At 46.2% G+C, this 22,056-nt stretch overlaps 2 non-coding genes across 2 annotated transcripts; one reads left to right on the forward strand and one right to left on the reverse strand.

Annotated features, from left to right (window-relative positions):
- Nucleotides 1-3,238: 3,238 nt before the first annotated feature.
- On the reverse strand, nt 3,239-3,345 carry LOC126025732 (U6 spliceosomal RNA). The gene has a single exon (XR_007501516.1). It is a non-coding gene; the product is annotated as a U6 spliceosomal RNA (small nuclear RNA).
- A 1,988-nt stretch (nt 3,346-5,333) lies between these two features.
- LOC126028915 (U6 spliceosomal RNA) lies at nt 5,334-5,441 on the forward strand. Its single transcript, XR_007502598.1, has one exon. It is a non-coding gene; the product is annotated as a U6 spliceosomal RNA (small nuclear RNA).
- Nucleotides 5,442-22,056: the final 16,615 nt, after the last annotated feature.

Below are 22,056 nucleotides of genomic sequence, written 5' to 3' on the forward strand. Positions count from 1 at the left end.
AAATAAATGAGGGAGCCGGAGAAATAGCACAGCGGTAGGGCATTTGCCTTAGACGCAGAAGGATGGTGATTTGAATCCCGGCCTCCCATATGGTCCCCCGAGCCTGCCAGGAGTGATTTTTGAGTGTAGAGCCAGGAGTAACCCCTGAGTGCTGCTGGGTGTGACCCAAAAACCAAACCAAACCAAACCAAAAAAAAAGAAAGAAAGAAAAATAATGAGGCATTCTTTTTTGTTATGTTATTTTGCTTGTTTATTTTGGGCCACACATGGTGGTGCTCATGGGTTATTTTTGGCTCTGCACTCAGAAAATACTCCTGGCAAGTTCTGGGGACTATGTGGGATGCTGGGGATCAAACCAAGGTCAGCTGCATGCAAGGCAACACGCTACTCGCTGTGCTATCTCTCAGGCTTCAGAGTGTGAGGTATTCTTATGTTTTATTTTGTTAATGACTGTCCCAGCATACTCTGTTAAAATCTGTGGGCTCCTGGAATAGCACAATGGTTAACATAAGACTGCAGAGATAGTACAGTGGGTAGGGCACCTGCCTTGCAGGTAGCTGACTTGGGTTAGATCTCCAGCCCCCCACATAGCACCCCAAACCTATCAAGAGTGATTCCTAAGCACAGCATCAGAAGCAAGTCCTGAGCATGCCTGGTATGAACCCAAAACAAAAACAAAGTTTTGGTTACCAAGGCCCTGTACATACCTGTGGTCTGGCAGCTCTTCCCTTGACTGCCCCCATGCTTCCTGGTTGCACCAGCCAGGAGATGAGAGCAGCAGTCAGAATGAGCACACACAGCTCAGCTAAGTGCCAGCCCCAGTAAGCACTGTACTCTGCTTATTAAAGTAACAGGAGGATGGGAAAGAGGTTAAAAATAATATTATTTCGGGCCCGGAGAGATAGCACAGCGACGTTTGCCTTGCAAGCAGCCGATCCAGGACCAAAGGTGGTTGGTTCGAATCCCGGTGTCCCATATGGTCCCCCGTGCCTGCCAGGAGCTATTTCTGAGCAGACAGCCAGGAGTAACCCCTGAGCACCGCCGGGTGTGGCCAAAAAAAAATAATAATTTGTCTGTCCAATTGGCTTTGCACATTGTCAAACATATTGATGGAACCAGAAAGATAGCTCAAAGGGCTGGAGCTCAGGCTCTGCATGTACAGGGCCCAGGTTCAAAGCCCAGCACTTGTGGGTTCCCAAGCACCACTGGGAATAACTCCTATGCACAAAACTCAGAGCAACCCTGAGTATTGCCTTGTATGGCTCCCCAATAATTTGCTTTACATATATGATAGATAGATATCAGTATATATATACACATATATAAATATACTATATGCTATGTAATGTGGTTATTTGGGGGTGATACCCAGCAGAGCTCATGTCTAACTCCTTGGCTGTATTTGACAAAGTCCTATGTAGCAACAGAGAATGAATCTTCTCTCTCCACTGTACTCAGTATTTTTTTTTTTTTTGTATTCTCCAGCCCTTAGAAACTTTTTCTTTTTTGGTAAAGCTGGGCTTGAACCCAGGCTTCACAAATGCAATGTATCAAAGCATGTGCTTGGGGCCGGGAAGGTGGCACTAGAGGTAAGGTGTCTGCCTTGCAAGTGCTACCATAGGACGGACAGTGGTTCGATCCCCCTGCGTCCCATATGGTCCCCCAAAGCCAGCGGCAATTTCTGAGCGTATAGCCAGGAGTAACCCCTGAGCGTCAAATGGGTGTGGCCCAAAAACCAAAAGAAAAAAAAGCATGTGCTTTATCACTGAGCCATACCCCAAAACTTTCAAAACTTTTTCTTAAACATATTAATATTTATGCTCTCATCTGGTTTAAATCATTCTGTTCTATGTAATTCTTACACATCTCTCTCACTCTGTGTGTTTTGCTGTTTAAAGATCCTTGGAGCTTATTCCCAGGAGAACTGATTGATTTTGATTATACATTTATATTCCTTGGAAAGTTTTTGGGGTGCAAAGTCTTTGAGATCTGTGTCTAAAATAAATCCGTGCAGGGTCAGAATAATAAATAGTGCAATGGGTAGGTTACTTCCTTTGATGCAGTTGACTAGGGTATAGTGCTCCCACCCACCCCCCAAAAATGTATCATTTTGATGGGGCCAGAAAAGTAGTCCAGGTAGGCATTTGTCTTACATGTGTTGACGTGGGGGCCCAGAGAGATAGCACAGCGGCATTTGCCTTGCAAGCAGTCGATCCAGGACCAAAGGTGGTTGGTTCGAATCCCGGTGTCCCATATGGTCCCCCGTGCCTGCCAGGAGCTATTTCTGAGCAGACAGCCAGGAGTAACCCCTGAGCAAAGCCAGGTGTGGCCCAAAAACAAAACAAAACAAAACAAAAAACATGGGGCCCGGAGAGATAGCACAGCGGTGTTTGCCTTGCAAGCAGCCGATCCAGGACCAAAGGTGGTTGGTTCGAATCCCGGTGTCCCATATGGTCCCCTGTGCCTGCCAGGAGCTATTTCTGAGCAGACAGCCAGGAGTAACCCCTGAGCACCGCCGGGTGTGGCCCAAAAACCAAAACCAAAAACAAAAACAAAAAAAAACAAAAAAACAAACAAACAAACAAAAAAACATGTGTTGACGTGGTTCAATCCCCCACATCTAATAGGATCCCCTGAGCCCCACCAGAAGTGATCCCTAAAAACAGAGCCAGGGGGCTGGGAAGGTGGCGCTAGAGGTAAGGTGTCTGCCTTGCAAGCGCTAGCGTAGGATGGACCGCGGTTCGATCCCCCGGCGTCCCATATGGTCCCCCCAAGCCAGGGGCGATTTCTGAGCGCATAGCCAGGAGTAACCCCTGAGCGTCAAACGGGTGTGGCCCAAAAAACAAAAACAATCAAACAAAAAAAAAAAACAGAGCCAGGAGTAAGTCCTGAGCACTGCTGGATGTGCTGCTCCAAAAGTAAAATAATCAGGACTAGATGATTATACAATGGGTAATGTGTATGCCTTGCATGTATGCCTTGTATGCCTTGCAACCCAGGTTCAATCTCTGGCGCGCTACACGGTTTCTAAGCTCACCAGAGAGGATTTTTGTTTGCTTTCGCTGTTTCTTCCAACTCAGAATCACTCTTATATATTTTGGGGGGGGCATATCCATGGGACAGAGAGAAGGGAGATATTACTCATGGTCATATGACTGTGCTGCCCAAGGGTTCAGCATGCAAAGCTCTGCTCTGCAATTTGAACTATTTCCTGCCTCTCAGAACCATTTTTTTTTATATATATATGGAACGCTTCACGAATTTGCGTGTCATCTTTGCACAGGGGCCATGCTAATCTTCTCTGTATCGTTTCAATTTTAGTATATATGCTGCCGAAGCAAGCACTCTCGGAACTATTTTTCAGTAAAATTTTAACTTTGAGGGCTTTCTAGACACACAGGGACTATGACTTGTTTTCTGTGCAGCAAGCACTGGTGGACTCCTTTAGCCTCTGCTCCACCCAGAGCTAAGGACACAGAACGTCTTCTGTGAATAAGTTCTGCCCAACCCTTACCACCCACCAACCAGGGCATCTACTGTTTAGAAATCCCATATTTGGGGGGGAGAGAGGGATGACCGCCCTCTCAGGCCCACACCTGAGAAGAAAGAGAGAGAGAAAGAAGATCTTTCCTCCTTTTGCCTCCTTTGTTTCGGTTTTATAAATTGCTAGCAAAGACTTGAGGATTGATCTCAAGAAGCAGGACTGAGGGGCCGGAGAGATAGCATGGAGGTAAGGCGTTTGCCTTTCATGCAGGAGGTCATCGGTTCAAATCCCGGCATCCCATATGGTCCCCTGTGCCTGCCAGGAGCAATTTCTGAGCCTGGAGCCAGGAATAACCCCTGAGCACTGCCGGGTGTGACCCAAAAACCACAAAAAAAAAAAAAAAAAAAAGAAGCAGGACTGAGGAATCAGAGAATAAGAGGAAAAGACAGGCACTACCGGTGAACCTAATCAGTAACACAGGAAAGTCAACTAGAATCAGCCATAACAGCCAGTAAATTCTTAGACACTGACTTTAGTAACACCATGGAGAGGTAGAACAATCACTTCTATTTGACTCTTGTTGATCTAAGTCTTGATTATTCCATTTGCCTTGGTGTTGTAAAAAGAAATATGAAGTAAATGTGTTGGTGTCTGCATGGAAGCAGGCTATGGTGGTGGGTGGGAGATTGGGGACACTGGTGATGGGAAGGTTACACTTGTGGTGAGACTAGTGTTAGAACATTTAATGCCTGAAACAACTGTATTATGAACAACTTGGTAAGTCAAGGCATTATAACAAAAATCAGGAGAGAAAAAAAAGAACTGTGTGCATGCATGTCTGCTGTGCACAGATGGTACAGGTAGCCATGCATTGGCAATACTGGGTGTAGCTCTGGCGGCCCCCAAAACCTCTGGAGAGGGCCCCAAGTTCTCTCTCTCTCTCTCTCTCTCTCTCTCTCTCACACACACACACACACACACACACACACACACACACACACACACACACACACACACACAACCTAAACAAAGCTGCCTTTCCAAGGTGACTTCTTTTATTTCTAATTCTCCCAGGATCTTCTGAAATGGGGGAGATACAGAGAAGTGTTCACAGTATTGCCCCTGTCATCTTGGGTCACTGGACTTGGTTTGCACAGGTGTCAGCATCTAGCAGGTTTCCGTGGTGGCTCTTACCCTGTAGAGTAAAGACAAATTCAGACAGGAAGTGATAGGTTCATGTGCCCAAGGGAGGTGACACCTTCATGGGTTTGCTCAAAAGTCACACAGGAAGCCAGTCACCTTCACAGCTATGAGCAAAGGGAGAGCATCACAATAATCTGCCCTCCTTTGATCTGTGATCTCAGGCTAACTCTGTAATCCAGGAGAGAAAGTTTCTATGCCTGTGAATAGAAGAAGAAAAGATGGGCCCGGAGAGATGGCACAGCGGCGTTTGCCTTGCAAGCAGCCGATCCAGGACCAAAGGTGGTTGGTTCAAATCTCGGTGTCCCATATGGTCCCCTGTGCCTGCCAGGAGCTATTTCTGAGCAGACAGCCAGGAGTAACCCCTGAGCAATGCCGGGTGTGGCCAAAAAAAAAAAAAAAAAGAAGAAGAAAAGATGTTAAAATATTATTATTTTAGTGCTCACTTTAGCAGCACATATACTAAAATTGGGGAGCTTTTTATTATTTTTTGTTTGTTTTTAGGTCACACTCGGCTGCACTCAGGGGTTACTCCAGGCTCTGCACTTAGAAATTGCTTCTGACAGGCTCAGCGGACTATAGAAATGCTGGAGATTAAACCCAGGCTCATCCTGAGCAGGCAGCATGCAAGGCAAACACCCACCCCATTGTGCTTTCACTCTGACCCACATATACTAAAATTAGAATGATACAAAGAAAATTAGCATGACCCCTGTGCAAGGATAAAACACAAATTCATGAAGCATTCCATATTAAAAAATAGTTTATTATTTGGGGCCAGAGTGATAGCACAGCAGGTAGGGCATTTGCTTTGCATACAGCCACCCCAGGTTCGATCTGTGGCATCCCATATGGTCCCCTGAGCTTGCCAGAAGTAACTTCTGAGTGCAGAGCCAGAAGTAACCAGGAGTGCCAATAGGTGTGGCCTCCAAACAAACAAACAAAATAATTATTTTAGGCCTGAGTGGATAGAGCCTTTGCCTTGCAAACAAACAATCTGAGTCCAATCCTCAACACACCACATGGTACCCTGAGCATCGAGCCAGGAGCAAGTTCTGAGCACAGGTAGTTAGGCCTACAAACACAAAAAGGGGGGAAAAAGATTCAGACCAAGAAATAGGAGGCACCTGAGATAAGGGAGATCCCCATTTACTTATATATGTGGACTCATCTGTCTAAAGCCAAAAAAGGCCCCCATGACTGGGGATGGGGAACGGTGTGGTGAGGGGAGACAATTTCCATTTAGCACATATAATGGTTGATACAATCAGGTTGGAGCGATAATGCAACAGATAAGGCACTTGCCTTGCTGCCAGACGTGATCCCTGAGTACAGGGCCAGGAGTAACCACTGAGCATTGCCAGGTGTGTCCCCCAAACCAAAACTCTAAGTCAAAACACAGGAACAAAATCCCAAAAACAATGGTTGGTACAATCAATGATTCGTACATTTGTTTCAAGTTCAAATAGACATTTACATATTGCTTTGCAACTTCCTGGTTTCTATTCATACAACCTGTACAGCCTTATCTGTTCTGATCTTAACTTAGTGATTTATGACCTATTCATAACCATTCTCCCCTCCACTCAACTCCTAGAATGAGTTACTCAGAAGTCCTACTTCTAATTTCTGCTTTAACTATTTATATTTTATTTTTAAGCCACTTCAGAGTGTGCTCAGGACTCTTTCTTTCTTTTTGGATTTTGGGCCATACCCGGTGACACTCAGAGGTTACTCCTGGCTATGCGCTTAGAAATCACTCCTGATGGGCTTGGTAGACCATATGGGACACCGGGGGATGGAACCTCGGTCTGTCCTGGGTCAGCTGTGTGCAAGGCAAATGCCCTACCACTGTGCCATTGCTCTGGCCCCAACTCTCTCTCTCTCTCTTTTTTTTTTTTTTTTGGTCTTGCAACTGCAATTTTATTTTCTTTTGTGAAAATAAACAACTGGGGGTTTAAATTGCTCTGAAAAAAAATCCTATGAGAAACAAAAAGAAAATATGCACAAAATAACATGTGAGGTGATGGGGAGAAGACAGGGGTCTTTAGAACTTTGGCAGAATGTACTAGCAAGGACCCAGGGCAGGAGCCGGGCTGGGGAGCTAGTCCCACCTGCAGCTCAGGGACCCCAAGGAGAGCTCCACTGGTAAGGGAGAGGGAGGCCGACTTCTTAGAGGAGGTGGGAGGGAAGTTGAGTCCCTTTAAATGTGGGCAAGATTCATTACAGAGAACCTCTTTCCCTGCTGAAAGCTGTGGGGAGGCATGAAGGGAAAAGAAAAAGGGGTCATAGAGGGAAATGGGGTGCTAGTGGAGATAAATTAGGCAGAAGTGGCCTCTCACAAGGTGACAATCAGAACTTACTCAACTCTGCACTCAGGGATGAGTCTTGGAGGGACCAGGTGGACCATATGGAGTGTGTCAGGAAGCAAACTTGAGTCAGCTGTGTGCAAGGCATGTGTGCAAGTACCTTCTCCACTGCATTATCCCTTCAGCCCTAGAAAATAGCTTCAAACACATAGAAACACACAATACATTGGAGGCTGGTGTTGGGAACATAATACGCAAAATGTAAAACAAGATGGAGAGACTCGTGCTAACCACAATGGACATCTGCTGGGCAGCCAAAGCAAGGACAAGAGGTGCACTTGAGATTTAACCAATCAGGAAGTAAGAAGCCAGCCAATCAAGAAAGGTTCTGGAATCTTCTCTAAGGAGTCTGGAACAAGAGATAAAGCATCTAGAACTCCTGATCAAGGTCAAATATCCAGCAACACTATGTATAAAAGCAGGAGTCAGGCCATTGACAAAGGCAATTGCTGCAGCCTTCCAACATGTCTGTGTAATGAGCAACAGATCATAGAATTAAGGGACTGTCCTGGGATGCAAACTGATACTCTTTCCCATCCAACCAGCAATTGAAGTCACTGAGGCCAACAAGGCTAACACGAACCAGATGCCAGGACTTCAGTGAATGCCCTTGACTTGAACTGGGTAACTCTGACTCTGACACTGAATGTCATGTCCTGTATGTTGATTTTTTTCTTCTTTTTGGTGGGTGGGTGGTTGAGCAACACCTGGCCAAGTATTTTGTTTAAAAAAACAATGCATAGGCTTTAATTAAATGTGACACAAAGTAGGCAGGTGCTACTGTAGAAACAGTGCAGCACTCCTACAGACCTTTAGGTTGTAAGAAAATGCCACACACACACACACACACACACACACACACACACACACACACACACACACACACACACACACACAGAGAGATAGCACAGTGATAGGACATTTGTCTTGCACGTGGCCGACTCAGGTTTCATTCCTGGCATCCCATATCGCCCGAGCCTGCCAGGAGTAATTTTTGAGTGCAGAGCCAGGAGTATCTTAGTGCCACCGAGTGTGGCCCAAAAACCAAAAGACAAAAAAAACAAAAAGCTGCATGATCATGACTGTGACAACAATGACAACAGACTGAATACACAGCACTGACCCAGTAGGTACACCTGTGTTTCTCAATTTTTCCTATCTGTGTTTCCCTTCCATCCTTGTTTCCTCCCTGTGGGCCTCCTTTCCTACCACTTGTCTTCCCCTCTAGCCTCATGCCATGCCCCCCTCTCACATTGATGTCATTTCCACCTTTAGCTCCCTTGGAGTATCCTGGAGATGCACAGGGGTCATGTGGCCCCTGATTGAAGTCAAGAATTTCAGGTTTTGCAGTCCTCTTACCATTTGGGTTCCAGTGATTCCACACTAGAATGTTCACTGAGAACTCTGGGTCAGCTAGAGTCTAACTGTAGAGTGAGCATTAGAGAGTGAGCACAATAAAGCCGGAAGACAGCGCCAAGGGTTGAATGTGTATTTTTTCTGTAAGAGATCAGAGTTTGATTCCTGGCATCACTTCCCCTTCCAGCACCCCTTGAAGCAATGTCCCGGCAGTACCACCGGCTCCAAAGCCAGAAACAAAGAACAGAAAAAAGATACACCTGTCTTCGTAATTAAAGCGGGGCCACAGGGGCCGGAGAGATAGCATGGAGGTATCTGCCTTGCATGCAGAAGGACGGTGGTTCAAATCCCGGCATCCCATATGGTCCCCCGAACCTGCCAGGAACGATTTCTGAGCATAGAACCAGGACACCTGAGTGCTGCCGGGTGTGACCCCCCAAAAAAACAAAAACAAAACAAAAAATAAAAAGTGGGCCCGGAGAGATAGCACAGCGATGTTTGCCTTGCAAGCAGCCGATCCAGGACCTAAGGTGGTTGGTTCGAATCCCGGTGTCCCATATGGTCCCCCGTGCCTGCCAGGAGCTATTTCTGAACAGACAGGCAGGAGTAACCCCTGAGCATCTCCGGGTGTGGCCCAAAAACTAAAAACTAAAATTAAATAAATAAATAAAATAAATAAAAAGAAATAAAGCAGGACCACAGGTGAGAGGTTTCAGCCATATGACCATCTCCCCCTTGCCACACCAGCTCTAAGTCTCGATGGCCCCCCACAATTCTAATCAATGAACTATAAATCTAGGGTGCTCACAACCCTCTTTGTGTTTGATTTTTGTTGTAATTGTTCACAGAACTAGAGAAAAGACTTAGATTCCCTGGGTTAAACAGAATATAGATGCAAAGCTCACTGAAAAATACACGAGAAAAGATCTGGCTTCTGGTCATTAGGTCTTCGGTCTGATGAGTTAGAGGTACACCACCTCAGCACTTCACCAGTCTGGAAGATTTTCCACCCATTCTGGTTGTTTCTTTTGGGGGGTATGGTGGGGGCTCACTTCACAATGATCTGGAGTTACTCCTGGCTACCCACTTTGGAATCAGTACTGGTGCTGTTTCAGAGACCGTATGAGTTCCTGGGGATTGAACCTGAGTCTGCTACGTACAAGGCCGTACCTGCTGTACCATCTCTCTGGCCCGGATACACCTGTTCTATTGGGGTTGCATTCTGTGAGCATTAAATACACACTGGTGACTATATCCGTCTCTAGCCTGTTCCTCTCTGTTTTGTTAGTTTGTTTTTTTGTTTGGGCACAACACCTGGCCCTGTGTTCAGAAATTACTCCAGGCAAGGCTTAGGGGAACTCTGCAGTGCCATGGAACAAACCCAGGTTGGCTATGTGCCAGGCAGGTGCACTACCCTATTACTCTGCTTTCCTCCCCACAGTCTTCTCCCCTCTGGAGGAAGGGCATGAGTTGCCATTCCAACCTTCTTGTCATTCTCTTGGGCACCAGAATTCCACTCATCCTTCAAAGTAACCCAGTAGCATCTATCCAAAGACAGATGTAAGAGTAATAGTATAAAAACTGATGCTGGGTTGGGGTGGGGGTCCCGGGTGACTTATGTAAAGTGGTGAGGAGAAAGGCAGCAGCCCAGTCCCGAGAAGAAAATTTGCTGCTTTGTCTTTCCACCTCTGCCACCCAGGAATGGTTGAGAAGGTCTAGAATTGTAGGCCTTGCTCTTTTGCAGGAAAGCAAAGTAAGTCCTAGACCTTACCCAGGCCTTCCCTCACAGAAAAGAATTTCAGAAGGATATGAGCAGCGAAGTCAAAATAGGCTTAATATGGAGGAAGGGAGCCCTGGACACAACCCAGCAATAAAAGGAGAAATATCTACATCTCAAGAGAAAAATAAATATGTGGGCCAATGTGCACACCTCTTTTGTTCCAAATTGGCTCAGATGGAGTTTTTCATTTAGGTAAGAGTCCTTTTGTTAAGGTGGTTGCCAGGGGGGAGTGTTAGAGTAATTGATGATCTTTGATACTCCTTCTGTGGCCTTTGTTCCTCTGGAGATTCTCTTGGTAGGGGGTCCAGTCTTCTTTGGGTCGGTAATGGTGCCAGGTGAGCCGCTTATCAATGAAAGAGTAACCCTTCCAAATCCTCTCTCTTGGTTTTATTACATTTCAAGGATACATTGTCTTCAGGCTCCCTTCTCTATCCACCCACCTGCCTCAAAACCAAGGGTGCTTCTCATCTCAGTCCCCTGACTCAAGAATGTCAGAGAGTGCTAGGAGATCTGGGCTGGGAACCAGAGTACCACCAGCAAAGAGGTAGTCTTTATTTATTTATTTATTTATTTATTTATTTATTTATTTATTTTGGTCATACCCAGCAATGCTCAGGGGTTACTCCTGGCTCTGCACTCAGGAATCATTTCTATTGTACTTGGGGATTCATATGGGATGCTGAGGATCAAACACATGTCGGTCCCTTGCAAGGCAAGCTTCCTATCTGCTTTACTGTGACTTTGACCTCTCATATATGTCTATCGAAGCTTCTGATCCTGGGCAGCTCATCTCTCACCACTGCTCAGTGGTGAGACAGGTTCTGCTTTTGGGCCACACCGAATGATGTTCAGGGTTACTCCTGGCTATACGCTCAGAAATTGCTCCTGGCTTGAGGGATCATATGGGATGCCGGGGGATAGAACTGCGGTCTGTCTTAGGTTAATGCATGCAAGGCAAACCCCCTACCACTTGTGCCACTGCTCAGGCCCCTTGGTTCTGTTTTTTTAAAAGAGGTAACAGGGGACCAGAGTGATAGTACAGTGGTAGGGCGTATGCCTTGCATGTGACCAACCTGGGGCTGACTTGGGTTGATTCCCAGAATCCCATATGGTCCCCTTGACTTTCAGGAGCAATTTCTGAGCAAAGAGCCAGGAGTAACCCCTGAGTGTGGCCCCAAAACAAAACAAAACAAAACAAACAAGCAAAAGGAGGTAACAGGGGCTGAAGAAATAGTATAGAGGTTAAGTAACGCATTTGTCTGGCATATACAGCTGAACCAGGTTTCATCTCCGGCACCATAAAGGGTCCTGAATCCCTGCCAGGAGTGATCCCTGAGCACAGTGCAGCCAGGAATAAGTCTTGTGACCCCAAAACCAACCACCCAAATAAATGAGTAAGAAGAAGAAACAAGCTCTCTAGACTCGTATTAGAGAGCTCGGTGTAAGAAAAAAAATTTTTTGTTTGTTTTTGGGTCACACCCAGCAACACTCAGGGGTTACTCCTGGCTCTATGCTCAGAAATCACTCCTGGCAGGCTCGGGGACCATATGGGATCCTGCGATTCGAACCACTGACCTTCTGCATGCAAAGCAAACGCATTCCCTCCATGCCATCTCTCCAGTCCCGGTGTAAGAAAATTTAAGAATTTTCAAATTAAGTGTATTTGCAGAAAGGTTCTAATATGTTCAGGGAAGTCTAGGGGAAAAATTAGTGATAAGTATAAGATATGGAAAAGGCTGATTGTTTTGTTTCTTTTTGTTTTTTGTTTTTGCTTTTGTTTTTTGGATCACACTGGGGAGTGTTCAGGGGTTACTCCTGGCTCTACACTCAGAAATTGCTCCTGGCAGGCTAGGGGGACCATAAGGGATGCTGGGATTTGAACCACTGTCCCTCTGCTTACAAGGCAAATGCTCTACCTCCATGCTATCTCTCCGCCCCCCCCCCCACTTTTGTTTCTCTTTTTTTTTTGAAGGCTGATTGTTTTGAGAATGATGTATACAATTTAAACTCTGAAGCTTTGAGTTCTGATCTGAGGTTTTAGTCTCTGGCAGAGAAAAGTAGAACAAAAGTTTTGTAACTTTGTTCATTTTTTTCTTTTTCTTTTTCTTTTTTAAACAGAAAAGGTGGAGATGTAAAGTGATATTAACTAACAACCCTAAACAAAAGTATTCCCTCAACTTCCTTTTCTCTTCCCTTGAGACGTAAAAACCCAGTGAATAGTTGCTTTCGTATCTGATTTGACCTTCCCTCACCTGGGATTGGGAGTGGGTTTGAATAAAGAAAGGAGTGGGGAGGGGGGGCCGAGGCTCCGTAAAGGGAGGCGCGTTTGACCACTGCAAGCACTGTCCTAACAAACTAAGCCCCGTGTTTATGTCTCTGAAGCTGAGAGTTTCTGTGCCCTGCTTCAAACCCCGCTTCGAAAAGCTATGCATTGCAAAACGTGCTCACTGTACCATTAATCCAGACATCACCTGTGATTAAAAAATCAGCTCAAATTAGTTTATATATTTTTGTTTTGCAGGTTAAAGTTTTTTTTTAATAAAGATACTATTTACAATCGTTTGGAGGGGGGCGCAAAAAATGTTTTCTTCTTCCTAGGGGGGCATGACAGAAAATAATTGAGAAGCACTGGCCTAACAGGTTATAAACCTGGTGGCTGGGGCAAGCTTACCCAACTCATGGATTTTTAATTGTATTTTACAAAGCCCACGCTATATTTTGTAAAAATTTGTAGAATTTACATGCTGCAGGTTGCTATAGTAAGCTTCAAGTCTATCTGCTGCTGAAATGCTGCAAGGCTGCAGAGACCCAAGGCTGCCCAGACTGCAGGGCTACATGCTGCAGAAATTCAAAGCTACTAGGGCCAGGTGCTGCAAAGTTCAAAGGGGACTGTGGGGCTCAGCTACTGGGTGGAACCTCGTAGCCACCCAGGGATGCCAACATGTAGGAACTGCCCTGCCTGGGACTCAGAGAGAAAAGAGAGAAGTAGAAACCAATTATTATATTCTTATTTCTACTGAAGTCTGAGGCTTGCCACAGCTGCCCAGGAGTTTCTGAGAGGGAGAGATAGATGAAAATTTACCAGCTTGAGGGGGCAATGGGAGGCCCTGTGTTGGAATGGAGATTTTTTACGTAGTATGTTCTTTTTTTTTTTTTTTTTTTTTTTTGGTTTTTGGGCCACACCCGTTTGACGCTCAGGGGTTACTCCTGGCTATGTGCTCAGAAATCGCCCCTGGCTTGGGGGGACCATATGGGACGCCGGGGGATCGAACCGAGGTCCTTCCTTGGCTAGCGCTTGCAAGGCAGACACCTTACCTCCAGCGCCACCTACCCGGCCCCACGTAGTATGTTCTTAAGTAATTTTATAATGTTTCTCAAGTAGTTTTTTGGGTTTTTTTTTTTTTGTTTTGTTTTGTTTTTTTTGGTTTTTGGGCCACACCCGGTGACACTCAGGGGTTACTCCTGGCTATGTGCTCAGAAATGGCTCCTGGCTTGGGGGACCATATGGGGCACCGGGAGATCGAACCCTGGTCCATCCTAGACTAGTGCAGGCAAAGCAGGCACCTTACCTCTAGTGCCACCGTGCCAGCCCCTCTCAAGTAGTTTTTAATAGGAATAGTGATTTCTTAGTAATAGGTGGGATTGCAAATTTAGTCACAGGCTGCAATTACAAGGTAAGGAAGACTAGGCCCGAAGATTCAGCTGATTCCTGGAACCAGGCTAACTTTAATTGATTCCTGGAACCAGGCTGTATATCATAAGGACACCTTGAAGGGACAGGAGGGAAGTGAAACCAAACTGATCATCTTACATTCCAACACTACATGGGAACACCCTGATCCCCGAAGAGGGTACGAAGAGGGTACGATGGCCTTGAAGGTGAGGAAGGAATAATTGCACACAGTCACTAAAAAAAGAGAATAACACATAGATGGCATAATAGGTATAGAAAAAGGGTAAAATCTGGTTTAATGCTATTCTCGCCTCTGTCACTGGCTTGCTTGAAGTCTGATATAATAAACAAGGCTCCCTTTCCCTGATCGGCTCCAGTCACTATGCTGTCAAGGGAACGGGTTTTCCACTCTAGATTAGAGTCCACCTGAAGGGTCTAACCCGTATCTCTACATGCCATCAGTCTAGGAGTTGGGGGTAAATGATGTCATGAAGGGGCTGAACAGACAAAAAATTGTGCCTTTTCTGTAAAAAAAATCATTGGGTGATTTAAACTGTATAAACCTATGAAATGCTTTGACCTGTGAGCTCATTATCATGTGAATTCCCTTAAAAGTTTGTGAATTTGGATTCTCAGGGTCTCACAGCAGACCGAATTCCTGACTTGCAGTGACACCTGAGAGCACTGGAAAGGAAATAAACCTGTGTTGCTGATTTACAACTGGTCTTTAATAAGGCAGTGAGCTCTCTTGGACCCTGAGCACCCCCAGGCCCCAGGCTTCCCCCTTGGGCTGTCCAGGACCTTGGGCTTCCCCAGGCCTTAGATTCTCTCCTTCCCTTTCTAACACCTGGTACTAGAAAGAAAGAGAATGAAATAGGTACAAAAGCAGGCAGCATTTCTCTGATGCTTTATTTCTGCCCCCCCCCTGCCCCCCCCCACACACACATACACAAGACTTGCAGGCTCTACTCTGGTCATTATCCTGGGACACCCCTGCAACTATCCAAGTTTTTCCTTTTACACCCAACATGACAAAGGCATGTTCAGGTTCAACTATCATTATGGTGGGGTTATCCAAGGGGCATCCAAGTCTAACTGCCATACATTAACACTATATGCACCAGGCCCCAGCAAGAGCTCATCAGACTTCACAGCATTTGAGTCTAGTCTCTTCCAAGAATGGAATTCTAGGCTGATCAATTTGGAAGTTCCTGATGGGCAGCAGTAAATGAGATCCTAAAAGAAGGTGACATTGAGAATAAAATCCTTCTTTTTAATTCCCCTTTACCCACCTTCTTTTAAATGATAAGACCTTCCATTTGGGGGTCAGATATGGCTCAAAAGTACCCACCAAACCTCTCCCTCAAGGAGCCAGGGAGGCCCTGCCCTTTGGTATCTTACCCTACACACTGAGAGAGAGAAAAGGTGTTTCTTAAAAGCTTCCACCTTTTGGGCGTATCACTGGGCGACAATTCCTTTTCCTTAAGCTTCCTCCTATTAAAACCACTGCAGCGGGCCGGGCGGTGGCGCTGGAGGTAAGGTGCCTGCCTTGCCTGCGCTAGCCTAGGACGGACCGCGGTTCGATCCCCCGGTGTCCCATATGGTCCCCCAAGAAGCCAGGAGCAACTTCTGAGCGCATAGCCAGGAGTAACCCCTGAGCGTCCCAGGGTGTGGCCCAAAAACCAAAAAAAAAAAAAAAAAAAAAAAAACCACTGCAGCTTCTCATTAGCCTCCTGGGCTGCTGTCTTTGCCCATTACAGTCTACCTCAACACTACCCATCCCTCCTTAAGAAGCACTGATGTGGGGCTGGAGAGATAGCATGGAGGTAAGGCGTTTGCCTTGCATGCAAAATGACGGTGGTTCTAATCCCGGCATCCCATATGGTCCCCCAAGCCTGCCAGAAGCGATTTCTGAGTGTAAAGCCACGAATAACCCCTGAGCACTGCTGGGTGTGATCCACAAACAAATAAACAAAAAAATAATCACTGATGCTTCTCCCAAGGCCCCCTTGGAAGTCTGGTAGTGCTCTGATCTGAGATTGGGGATGAGACTGGTCCTACTTCCAGACAGCTACTGTGGTGGTGTTTTGTCCCTTTGAAAGGCCTCAGGACACACCCTCCTACCACTGATCCAGGGGCTTAGGACACCTCCAGCTTGAGTCCTGCCCCACCTCCTATGAATTACCGTATTTACCGGCGTATAAGACGACTGGGTGTATAAGACGACCCCCTAATTTTGCAATTAAAACATAGGTTTAGGCCTATATTCTCTGTATCAGACAGAACGTTCCTGTGCTGCAACTGTATGTACCACAGTGAGCCAATCACAACAAGCAAAGGTCCAAAGGTTCTACTGTCATAGACTTCCTCTCTGACTCTGGCCAATCTGAGCAGGCTTTTTGCAGTGTAGATTCAGGTCCAGAACATTGTCTAATTTGCATGCATCAAAAGCCTGCTTGGATTGGCTGAGTTAGAGAGGCAGTCCGAGCAGCCTGGCAGTGATTGGTGCAGGATCGAGCTGGAAAATTCGTTTTGTGGCAATATTCAGACAATTTTCGTTTAGCAGCATATTGAAACATTTTTCGGGATATACTCGGCATATAAGATGACCTCCGATTTTCGGTTGATTTTTTTTGTTGTTTCAAAAGTAGTCTTACACGCCGGGAAATACAGTAACTTTGATTCCTCAGCATGTAGAAGGAACAGCTTTGACAAATGGCTGATGCAGGAACCTAGGATAGAATGATTCCAACCTCGTCCCTTCTGTGAGGGTCCCCCAGTCTTCTTCTGGCTGAGACACAGGTTTGGGGAGACAGCAGAGAAGAGAGCCTGCTTCAGTTCATCTCTGTGAGATTGTTTTAGAAAGGATCACTACTGCTAGCAGTTGGGAGAGACACAGAGGCCAGCCCCGGCTCTCGTTGCCAGATGGAAAGTGAGGCCCAGTAGAAGGGACAGGATTGAGTCCAGACTGAACCTCAGGAAAGGGAGCCTCAGGGATATGTACCTAAAATTGCCTCCTTCTAGGGAACAGGGGCTTTCCTGGGGCTAGAGCAATAATGATAGGACAGAGGGGAGGGCACATTCTTTGCATATGGCTGACCTGGATTCAATCTCCAGCATCTCATATGGTGCTTTCGGACCCCCCAGGAGTGATTCTTAAGTGCCAAGCCAGGAGTAAGCCCCAAATACCCCGGATGTGCTCTGCTCCCCCCAAAAAGAGTCTCTAGGTTCCTGGAGATCCCCCATGGAACTTCCCACTTCTGATCACTTAGAGGTTTCCCCTTTCCATGCCCCATCACAAGTCAATCTGGAAGTGATGCCCCTGGCTGGGATGGCTTCCTTTTTTTCCAAGGTAGAGCACAGATCTTGGCTCTAACTCCAACTCAGGGAAGACAGTGTGAGTGATAAGCTTCTCATGCTGGGAGCCCCTAACCACAGCAGAAACTTCCACTGTTAGGGTTTAGAGTCTGGAGTAGAAGGACGAGACTACACAGCTGAAATAAAGTTTAATACTTTAATCTGTCTGCCAACAAGACCCATAAATTTGTCAGCCAGGGCCATCCCCCAAAGGAGATGAGCCCTGCCCAAAGTCATGAGGAAGATTATATAGGGAAAGGACATAGGGAGGTTCCAGCTTTCTGATGATCCTTAAAATGATGGCTCTTGTCCAGGGGTACCTTCCTACTGCTCTCCCTTGTCCTTCTCTGATAGGCTACCTGGTATGGGCATATAGATTGGGGCAGGGTATATGGAAATAGGCTTGTGAAGACCTAGCATTGGCTTATACTATAGTGGTTCGTACAAAATGGTGTCTCTCCCTGCTCAGAACCTGAGAAGAAGCCTGCCATGTGGCCTTTACAAAATGGCGTCCCTCCTTGTTCAGGAATTTCAGGTCCCAACACCAAAGCCAGGTTTCAGGTCACCTGAGGCTGCCTTGCCAGATATTTTGGGGAACTCTAGTTTCTTGAACCCTAGCTGGGAGCTGCCCAAGTCAGGCCAGTGTGATGGAGCTCCAGCAGCATCTTAGGGAGTACAAGAAGCAAAACTGTGAACTCTCCTGATATGACAACAGGTGTTGCCCTATAGACCTAGCACTGGCAGGCCATAGTGGGGAAATGTACCTGGAGCTTTGTAGACAGGACCCAAGTACAGTCTAGACGTGGCCCCTCTCTGGCATTACTAATAGAGGGGCTCAGTGTGCTGGAGATTGCACCTTTTGTTGTGGCTCCAGGGACCCTGAACCATGTTTGGGAGGCTTGGAGGGCAAGGCCTAGGGGATCACACTTTGAGATGGCACAATTGCAAGGCATGGTACTTTCTGCCACTAACAGAACACTTGTTGTTTGTATTTTTTGGGCCATACCCTGCCATGCCCAAGGCCCTATTTCTGGCTCTGTATTCAGAGAGCACTCCTAGCAGTACTGGGAAGTATTGCACATGAATTGAATCCAGGTGACTGTTGTGCAAGCACCTATATTGCTGTACGATCTCTCAGGTCCAAAACTGAGTAGTCTGGAGGGCTGGAAGCAATAGCACAGTGGTAAGGCATTTGCCTTGCCAACACAGGACTAACCACGGTTTGAATCCCGCATCCCCTGAGCCTACCAGGAGTAACCCTTGAGTGCCTGCCAGGGTGTGACCCAAAAACAAAACAAAACAAAACAAAACAAAACAAAACAAAACAAAACAAGATTGACCTCACAGCCAAAACTGAGTAGTTTAGCACAGTGATAGGGTGTTTGCCTTGCAAGCAGTCAATCCAGTGGTTCGAATCCCAGTATCCCATGGTCCCCTGAGCCTGCCAGGAGTGATTTCTGAGCGCAGAGCCAGGAGTAACTTCTGAGTGCTGCTGGGTATAACCCAATCCCCCCCCCCCAAAATGAGGGGCCGAAGTGGTGGTGCAGCAGTAGGGCATTTGCCTTACAAGTGGCTGACCTAGGACAGACTGTGGTTCAATCCCCCAGTGTCCCATATGGTCCCCGAACCAGGAGTGATTTCTGAGCACATAGCCAGGAGTAATTCCTAAGCGTGACCGGGTATGGCCCAAAAGCAAACAAACAAAAAATACCACTGAGTAGTCTATTTCCATCATCCTTGATCTTTCATCTACTCCTCCACTCACAGCATGTGGGACTTCTTGTCTTCACTGCCTATCTGTAGGTCACAAAAAGAATATTCTGGGGAAGAGTAGGAAGGCACCTTATTGTCAGTCAAGATCAGAGAATTGTCTTTATTTATACCCACTGCTTCCTTGGCTCAAAGAACATTTCCTGGAGCCAGAGATGTAGCACATTAGGTAAGACGCTTGTCTCACACTTTGAATACTGCCAGGAGTGATTCCTCAGTGTAGTAGAGCCGGGAGTAACCCTGAACATCGCTGACATAACCCTCAAAACCAACCAAACAAAAAAGGCATTTACTAGAAATATATTGCAACCCTCGGTGGGGAGACCCCTGACCCGCGGGGGTGTGGGAATGAGGGTCCGCTAGTAATTTGTGGGTTTACTCGAGCAGGTCCGATCTGTGAAGAAAACTTAAGTTAGTAAGAAAGACCCTCAAGACAACTCACGCTGTTCAAAAGGGGTTTTATTGCCCGGGGAGATCAGCTTTTAAAGGCAAAATACGTCAGGGGGGTGTTACAGTTTTTCACCAATTACAATTGCAAGCACTCATTAGCATAAGCTGGGGGCAGGTAATAGGGAGGAGTAAAGAGGTAGACCTGAGCACATGTTTGTATTGAAAGCACAAGTTTACACTGAAAGTACAAGATCCAAACAGGGTCTTATAAATTTTACTCAGCAAGCATAAATAAAACATCAGCTGTAAAACATATTAATCTTTTGCTAACAACAAAGGCAAGTTGCTTTATATTTTTCTCTCTGGCTGGGTGTATTGGGCTGCTTTGAATTTACTTTAGTGTTTGTCTATTTCCTTTGTCCTCAGGGCATGGGTGCCTCTGGTCATGTGGGTAACAAGGTCAGGGATTTCTGAGGCACCTTTGTTCTAGGTTCCATCAGTTCGGCTCCCCACAATATATCACTTTTTTTTTTTTTTGCTGGTCACAACCTGAAGTGTTCAGGACTTACTCTTGGCTCTGTACTCAAAGATTACTCCTGGCAGAACATAGGATTACCAGGGTTAGAACTCTCTGATCAGCCGCATGCAAGGTAAGTGCCCTACCCAATGTACTGTCTTTCTGGTCCCTACTCATTTCTTTACATTTTTATTTAATTTGGGAGGAGGGTTGGGGTCTAACCAGCTATGCTCAGAGAATATTCTTGGATCTATGCTCAGGAATTGCTCTTGGCAGAGTTTGATCCCAGATCAGTTTTGTGCAAGGAAAGCTCTATTACCTGCTTTACTATGGCTCAGACCTAGTTACTTCCTTTTAAAAGAAAAACAGTAGGGGCCAGAGTGATAGCACAGTGGGTAGGGTTTGCTTTGCATGTGGCTGACCTGGGTTCGATCCCTGGCATCCCATACAGTCCCTTGACCACCAGGAATGGTTTCTGCACACAGAACCAGGAGTAACCCCTGAGTGCAGTAGGATGTGCCCCCATAAATAAATAAATAAATAAATAAATAAATAAATAAATAAATAAATACCTATAAAGAAAAAAAGCAGCAGTTTTAGGGGGCACCCATGTTAAGGGTCTGAGAAAGCCCACCACCTCAAATAAAGACCACGACTCTTCAGAGAATGCAATCTGCAAAATCAGGTCTATTGTTCAGCTATCTGGGACACCAGCACTGCCATAGGCACTGAAACTGGAAGCCCCAGGCGACCTAGGGAAGCATCTTTTATAGGTTTAAGGAACCTTAGGAGGAGGGTCCATATGGAAAGTAGGGCTTGTAGAATACACCAATGTCTAGTCCAGGTTCAAACACAATGTCCAATCAGTTGATGAGCTCGTCCTTTTTCAAATAAGGCTCCTCAGGAGGAGCAATCAGAAGTCCATTCTTTTGCCTAAATATGTCAAGTTCCTCTTAGGAGGGGGCGTTGGCTAATAGTTACCAGGGCAGCAGGCCGTTGATGTTTCAAGGTGAAATTTCAGATCAAGGGGATCAAGAAGGTGGGGTGGAGAATGGCTTAACAGGCATTTATATCTGATCAAGGTGGGAGTGTAGAAAGGCTTAACAGGTATCTATACATCTATATCTGATCACTTATCTGAGTTATTATAAACATCTAATATCTATTTTTTTGTTTGTTTTTTGGGCCACACCCGGCAGTGCTCAGGGGTTACTCATGGCTGTTTGCTCAAAAATAGCTCCTGGCAAGCACGGGGACCATATGGGATGCCGGGATTCGAACCAACCACCTTTGGTCCTGAATTGGCTGCTTGCAAGGCAAATGCCACTGTGCTATCTCTTCGGGCCCTAATATCTATTTTTATTTATTTCCCTTAACACCCAGAGAGCCTGAAAAAAGAGATATGATGAGCCTGGAGTTCTGGAAGATGAACTGCATGAAACTGCCCTGAGGGCAGAAATCTGTCCAGTCCTAGCCAGACCCTCTGCAGTGGCCTTTATCTCTTCTTCCCTGCCCAGGGGCTCTTTATACTCCAGAAACCCAACTGCCACCACAGTCTTTTGAAGCCTGTTTGGCCTTGAAAGAGAGGCAGGGAGAAGAGGTCTGGTCCTTATCTTGTTTTTTTTTTTTTTTTTTTTTCAGGGCTGTCTTCCTGGCTAGTTAGCAGGGGGAGCCTTTGGTTTCTCAGTCTCTTATTATCTATCTTCTGGTGGAATTTGAAAGCAGCCTTTGTTTCTGCAGCCTCTGTCTGCTAATCACCATTCATACCACCCACATACACTCTCACCTCCATCCCACTCCAGGGCCTCTTTTCCAGCCCATGGGTGAATCCTGGTCAGAGTCCCAGCTCCAAGACTGCTGTCTAGCCCTCCTCTCCATGAAGAGGCACTATATGTGGTCTCCAAGCATCTCCAGGAGTGATCCTTATGTACAGAGCCAGGAGTAAGCCCTGACTGAGTACAGTTGGGTGTGGCCCCCAAAACGAAAACAATAAGAAATGAAAGAAAAAAACACTATCAGGTATGACCACTGTCCCCGGTGCAGGATTGCCTCACATGCTCTAGCATTAGCCTCCAAACTCAGCAAGAAATTGCTTTGTGTGATGTCATCTGTGAGCAGATCTGTAACTCCACCCTGGATTTAGGTGTACCTACCTGAGAC

The sequence above is a fragment of the Suncus etruscus genome, chromosome 1, assembly GCF_024139225.1.
Source record: "Suncus etruscus isolate mSunEtr1 chromosome 1, mSunEtr1.pri.cur, whole genome shotgun sequence".
In the NCBI taxonomy this organism is placed as follows: domain Eukaryota; kingdom Metazoa; phylum Chordata; class Mammalia; order Eulipotyphla; family Soricidae; genus Suncus; species Suncus etruscus.